The 6,909-nt window shown below is 27.1% G+C and overlaps 1 long non-coding RNA gene across 1 annotated transcript; it reads left to right on the forward strand.

Annotated features, from left to right (window-relative positions):
* The first annotated feature begins 721 nt into the window (after positions 1-721).
* Positions 722-1,125, forward strand: LOC122514262. The gene is made up of 3 exons (XR_006303012.1): positions 722-870; positions 949-989; positions 1,085-1,125. It is a non-coding gene; the product is annotated as an uncharacterized LOC122514262 (long non-coding RNA).
* Positions 1,126-6,909: the final 5,784 nt, after the last annotated feature.

Here is a 6,909-nt window from a genome sequence, read left to right on the forward strand (position 1 = left end):
GAAAACTTTATATAATTTTTATTTCTATTTATTACAATTAATTTTCTCGTTACATATATAAGAAACTTTCGAAAAGCCATGTATATAACATTCATTAAAAAAAAAAACTTTTTTATATGACAATGTTTCAGTCTTACAGTAGATTTCGAAGAGGAAGGTTCATCAAAATGTACATCTTTATTTTTAGATTATAATATATATTTCCATCAATTAATTAACAATTATTTAAAGTGTATTGAACAAAGTATTGTTGTCTACTAATACATAATGTATGTATATGTTTAAGCAATTATATTATTTTAAATATTACATACTCTCCTATTGACTTATTTTGAATATAGAAAATAATTTTAATATGAATTTATTTTTATGATTTTAGATGACTGTGTCTTCAGCTTGATTGCGTTCTTGGATTGTAACATAATTATAAACTATTGTTGAGTATGGTACCTTTATACTATAATTTATACACACGTATACATATATATATATATATATGAGTGTGTGTCGAGAGCCTATGGTGGGGAGCTACAATTGTAGCCAGCATGCGTGTGTACGTTCAGTTGGTAGAGAGCAAGCGGCTAGTCGTAACACTTAGAATGTAAGAAATTAATCTAGGATTATAATAAAGAGTTATTTTTAGAGTTTATTAACCCACAACTATTTTATTTAATCCACCTAACATCAACAGATACACAAAACAATAAGAAAGCCTAATAGATGCTGTGGAATTCCAATTTATTTAATTTTATAACTTATTTAAATAACAAATAGGAAATACAGTTTTATAAAAAATTCTCAATGTCTACGAAATTTATAACTATATACTTTACTAAATAATTAATAACCTCACTTTGCCTCGACTGACAAGTAAATATTGAATACTTTTATCAATTTAATTATACTTTGTAGAGATTTAAAATAAAAATGTATCCCAACAAAATGTAGTTGCAGTGACAAGCAATAATAAAGACACAAAAATGTAAAAGGTAAACATAATAATCTTTTATTTCTAAACACAAGTATTATATTACACTTGAATAATATTTATTCAAAGTATTAAAATCTTATTCTTTCTGCATAGGTGTTCAATCAATGTACTGGAAAAGAGAGCGTATGATTTTTCACTACGATAAGAAGAATCCAATAAAACTTTAATCATGAAAGATTTAGGAAGACACTGGTGAAAGTGTTCCGTTCTCACACTGGAAGAAAACCATGTACTATAATATTCCATCAAAAGAATTGAAGAAGAAATGCATCCTGATTATTACAAATATAAAAGACAAATAGGAATCATATTATATTATAAATTCTTTTCTTGTACAAATTGTATTGCCAAGCCTCGTACCAGGTAATGAAAGATATTATTGTTAATCGACTTACTAGAAAATATTCAAGACTTGTATCAACGAAATTCTTCTTCCATAGAGATGCCATGTGAATCATTTAGCAAATAGAATGCAGCCGCAGTATAAAAGATCTTTTAAAAAGAACAATTTTTTTTCAAAGTATTAAAAATCTTATTCTTTCTGCATAGGTATTCAATCAATGTACTGGAAAAGAGAGCGTATGATTTTTCACTACGATAAGCAAAATCCAACAACACTGTAATCATGAAAGATTTAGGAAGACACCGGTGAAAGCGTTCCGTTCTCACACTGGAAGGAAACCATGTACTATATATTCCATCAAAAGGATTGAAGAAGGAATGCATTCTGATTATTACAAATATAAAAGACAAATAAAAATCATATTATATTAAGAATTATTTTCTTGTACAAATTGTATTACCAAGTCTCGTACCAGGTAATGAAAGATATTACCGTAAATCAACTTCCTAGAAAATATTAAAGACTTGTATCATCGAATTTCTTTTTCGTAGAGATGCCATGGGAATTATTTTGCAAATTGAATGCAGCAGCAGTGTAAAGGATCTTTTAAAAGGCAAACGTAATTATCTTGTATGGGGATTAAACCAATATTATTAGGTGTACAAATAAGTTTCCGTCGTTTTTTATTAAAAATTAAGTATTTATTCTAGAAGAATGGTAATTTTAAGGTTATTTAAAATACTGTCCATCACTTGCAATGACTTTTTCCCATCTTAAATAAAAAATCTTCCCATCTTAAATAAAAAATCTTCTTCCCATTTTATTAAATAAAAATATTTAATAAAATAAAGTTGAGGAGCCGGACAAACAAAAAGTGAGCAATTTATTGAAAAAAAAAACACTAAAAAAATTCATTGCTTTGCCTAGAAATAAGAAAAAACATTTTTTTTTTTTAATTATTAATAACAAATTATATAATTATTTAAAAATGTTAGCAATTATGGTTTTTAATTAGCTAGCAATTAAATGCATATATTCATTTTTTTCAGCTGTTGAGAAAACTACGTTGCTTTATTTAGAAATAAAAAAAAGTTTTCACATTTGCAATTATAATAACTAATTAAATACTTAATTTAAAAAAGTTAGAAATTATGGATTTTGAACTAGCAATAACTAACAATTAAATGCACTTATTCATTTTTTTCAGCCGTTGAAGTTTTATACCAATTTTTTAATGCTACTCCGTTAATAGATTAGTCGCTGGTTAGTAGAGCTGCATCCTGCGGTAGTCATAAGATGGCGCCAAGATGATTGACGAGGGTGCCATATATCTTTGGGAATATGTATCCTATCAAACATCTATAAACATAATAAGATTTAATATCACTTATATTTCTATGTTATTTCTCTCCTATTAGAAAAATTCGTCGTATATATATTTCTACATACTCGTGTAAAAGAGATTTTAGTATCGTATAATTTGTTTATAATTTATATTTAAAATTTAATTTTATAAAATTAATTTTCGTTTCAAGGTCGATTACCTTAATCTATGAAACAAATATAGAATTTCCAATTATTAGAAACTTATTTTATAGGTAATGTTTTACTGTCTTCGAACTCGGTAATTGGTTAAAGCATTTTAAGGCCAACCAATCATCTTCCATTTCGATCTGCAGGACAGATTTCTTTTGGTAGATTGATGAACATAAACGAGTCGCAGTTAGGTCTTCGCGCGAAATAATCCATGCTTCAACAGATTCTCACATATTTCAACGTTCTCGTGACGTATGGAGAGTTTGTTCCATTGCTAAGAGCACATATTAAAGTAAGAAATTAAGAACAAGAACACAAAGTAAATAAGACGTAACCTAAATCAGAAGTAATATTTAATCGAGAATCAAAAAAAAAAGATCGGTCGTTTATCAATTAGATTTCCTGTTTAGATAACGTTTTTCGAAAATTTAAGCTTGCTTTATAGAGAGAGAGAGAGTGAGAAAGAGCAAGAGGGTGAAAGGGAGAAATAGAAGTGTCGCTGGGTGAAGTGGAAAAGGGGGAAGGTTAAGGTGGAAGGAGAAAGAACGCGAAGCCGGTAAGAACGATCGATCGTAAAAGACAAGACCGTGTAAACCGTTCAACATCGTCCAAGAAAACTATTTCCAACCTGCTAAACTTCCTTAGAATTTTCCATACAAATTCTCGACAATTCAGGTAAATTTCTTTTTGATCTTTTATTATTAATATTTATCGTTAGTTTATTTTCTATATAAGGTATAAATGATTATCTATTTTAACGGTACGTTTCGATTATCGAATTGACGATAATTTCGATTATTGAAAGTTTTTTTAGCACGCACAAAAGTGATATATTCATACCATTAGTCGAACGTATATTTTGAATATCAATATACGTTAAGATAAAACTAAAATTTAATTTGAAGTAAATTTATAATTTGAAATTCCAAGCATCTTTTAATATTTCATGATTCTAATACGTACTTTTCTTATGCTGCGTGTATATGCATCTATATGTGTATGTATCTATATATGTTATATATAGGTATGTTATTCGAAGTAGGAGAGTAATCGATAATTGTATGTAGAAAGAATTCGCTTCATAGAATCGCATACTCAGCATTGTAGAGATCTTTTTGTTCTTTTAAACGTCCTCGAAATATGCTGTTATATACAATTTTAGAAAATTTTTAACGATCTTACAGTATTAAAAAAAAAGAAAAAATAACGATAGTAATTGAAAAAAAGAATATGTAAATATATAATTAAAGCAAATAAGTAAGAATGCCTATTTTCTTATGAATTGAAATAATATAGAAACTGGACTATTTATTATTAAACCTTATATGTCAAAAGCGTTTCATACATTATTTATATCGACTCTAATAGATGCGATTAGACGAAACATTTAAATAATGAAATCATTATCAAGAAACAACGCATGCTAACGACATATGAAAAAGGTGTATCTTTACTAATATTAGTGTTATTATTCGATCATATAATTTAAACTACTTTCATTTTGTTGAACAAAGTACAGTATATATATATGCATGTATAATTTATATATACATGCATGTATAATTTGATATTCATTTTGTGTATGATCAATATTTAATAAATGATAATGAATACATTCACAGGAATACGTAGCAAATTGAAATGATATGTATATATACTGATAATTTTTATATAGAGAGAAAAAATATATAGTTTAGTATATAGTTTAAGGTATAAAACGAGTACAGTTCGTTGAATAATACATAAATATTTACAATATAGATAATTTCTACTGATAGAATTATATATTTCATTATGATAATCAACGAGTTAATGTGGAATACCCACGTGTATTATAATCATCCTCCTCTCTCTTTCTTTTTCTCTTTTTAATTGTATTATGATCATTATCAATAATAATAGCTTCGGGAGTATTATCGAAATCGATTGAGCCTCTTTTCCATTGTTCTTCCTGTTAGTAGAATGAAATATGGGCGTGGTCGATGAAAGACAGACAGACAAACAGAATAAACAACGTTACGAAGTAAGTAGTTTAAATCGCAAATAGAAGACATGCAGTGAACACGTGAAACCGCGGTGTCACTGACAGGTGCGTCGTAATCCTATTTTTAAAAAAAGAAATAAAAACAAAGTAAAAGTATACTTTACAACTGCACCAAGTCGCATAATAAATTTTTTCACTAGTTCGTAGCTTATTTTTAATTAGGAAACTAAAATTATTGAATATGTGATAAAATATTATATTGACTAACTAATAAATAATATCGGAGTATTTTGTAATTTCGTCAATAATATAATAATATGTAATAGAGTATAGCATTGAATTAGTCTGTAAGTAATGTTGAAATTGGCTATATCGTATGCCTAAATAAATGGTATTATTTAAAACCACATATCTATACTGAAAATGATTACATTGGTTATTAGTCAAGCCAATAGATGTATATCTTTTTAAGAGTTTCAAAATTCATTGAAGGAACGTATCTTTTTAATAAAAGCGATATGTAGAATTATTCGGAGATAAAAATGATAAAGATGAATTGTTAGCGTTTGAAAGCTCATATGTGCGAATCACGCCGTCTGCTAACGCATTTGCGATCGCATTTGTTTGATAAGAATGTATGAAGACAAAAGCCTTAGAGTATGATATTTCCGAGAAAATTATTATATAGAAATACAACTTGATAATTTTATTGAAGTGAAGAAACATAATAAGCAGTAATAAAGAATTTCTATGAGTAGAGTAGAGAAAGAAATTAAGAGTATAGAAATAATGCTCGTTGGAAATAGTATTAAGCTTTATGAAACGAATAAAATAATTGCAGTATGTCTAGTAGTAGAGAATGATGTAAGGAGTTTTGTTATCAGGAAACATTTAAACCGTGTACATAATTCTTTCATAATGTTGCTCGCCATTAATTATTTTTATATCTTTATCTTACAAATGGTTATTTGCGCATTGCTCGCAATTTGTGTCATTGTGATGAAACGAATATTATGTATGTTACAAACTTTTAGATTAGTTAGTTATCATTAGGTTTATTAGAGGTACCTACAAAATATTATATATATTTCTTATTTTATAATTACCTATTATCTTCTTCATATAGGACTTATATAAGGATATATAGAATAGAGTCATAGTGGATATATAGAAGAGTCTCATGCATACATTTCATATATTTTTATCTACTTATTTTATCCATACACATTTTTATCAGCACTATTCAAACATTATTTCAATTGTTTTTTTAAATAAAAGACATACGTAATTTATTAGACAAATAATTGATATTAAAATTTGTTGAAAAAGTCTTCTTTTTATGTGATTATTTATGATCGATCAAGCTTAACGTATAACACATTACAGATTACCCTGGAACGAGAGAGAGAGAAAGAGCGTAAATTTGTTCTATATTTCAGGAAAGATTGAACTTCAAAAAGATATTTACATGATCTGCATATAGATTTTGTAATGTTAGTTATAAATATGCTATATATTGAATATGAAAATAGATGAATCACGCGTAAAAAATTAATTCATTCAATTTATTATTGTCAAAAGAGAAAAAAACAGAAATCTACGTGGAGATTAATAGGAAGATATATTCTATACGTATGTCACAGTGAACTATCATAATTTTTGTTGATAAGATTTTTTCATAATATCGATTAATATAAGAAGATATTTCTCAGAAAATCATTCATTCAATGATTTGACCTTAGGACGATAAAAAATCGAACATTTTAAACATCGTATTATTGATGATTTTTTAGAATAGATATTAGAAGATATAGTTTTTTCGACGTTGAAGGAACTTGATCAATCGAGGAAATGTAAATCAAATATTATTGCGTAGCAAGAATATAAGATTTCTTATAGATACCTGCTAATACATTGGCAAAATGCCGCTCGTAAATTGGCAACGATAAGATTCCACTGTTCATTCTAATATTTTAGAAACTAAACTACTTTCCTAATGCATGTCTAATTTTTTAGATATAGATATAATTTAAGAATATTTTGCATGGAACTTAC

This window comes from Polistes fuscatus, unplaced genomic scaffold (genome assembly GCF_010416935.1).
Source record: "Polistes fuscatus isolate 324 unplaced genomic scaffold, CU_Pfus_HIC Scaffold14, whole genome shotgun sequence".
In the NCBI taxonomy this organism is placed as follows: Eukaryota; Metazoa; Arthropoda; class Insecta; order Hymenoptera; family Vespidae; genus Polistes; species Polistes fuscatus.